Source organism: Penaeus monodon, chromosome 30 (genome assembly GCF_015228065.2).
Source record: "Penaeus monodon isolate SGIC_2016 chromosome 30, NSTDA_Pmon_1, whole genome shotgun sequence".
NCBI lineage: Eukaryota > Metazoa > Arthropoda > Malacostraca > Decapoda > Penaeidae > Penaeus > Penaeus monodon.
The window spans coordinates 31,380,695-31,380,920 of record NC_051415.1 but is presented as its reverse complement, the minus strand read 5'-3'; the positions used below and the strand labels follow the sequence as shown (position 1 = coordinate 31,380,920).

The following is a 226-nucleotide window of genomic DNA, read 5'->3' as shown; positions in this document are numbered from 1 at the left end:
ACCGTGAATTAAACACCCCTGCTTTATGCCGTCCCTAACTATTGGGCCTTAATTTCTCTCTATGCATATAGCGAATAATAGTAATATAATCAACTTAAACTCCTCAAAATGCCGTTAATGTTTAGATGAAGATACATGATCAAAACCGAAAGGAAAATAAAGATCTTCGCGTTAAATCCACCTCTTTCTTTCAGCATCTGAACCTATTTTTTGTGAACGCGTTATT

At 35.4% G+C, this 226-nt stretch overlaps 1 protein-coding gene across 2 annotated transcripts in view; it reads right to left on the bottom strand.

The window, feature by feature from the left end:
• Positions 1 to 226, bottom strand: part of LOC119592710 — a 10,575-nt gene that overhangs the window by 4,113 nt on the left and 6,236 nt on the right. The gene's annotated exons all lie outside the window — the stretch shown is intronic.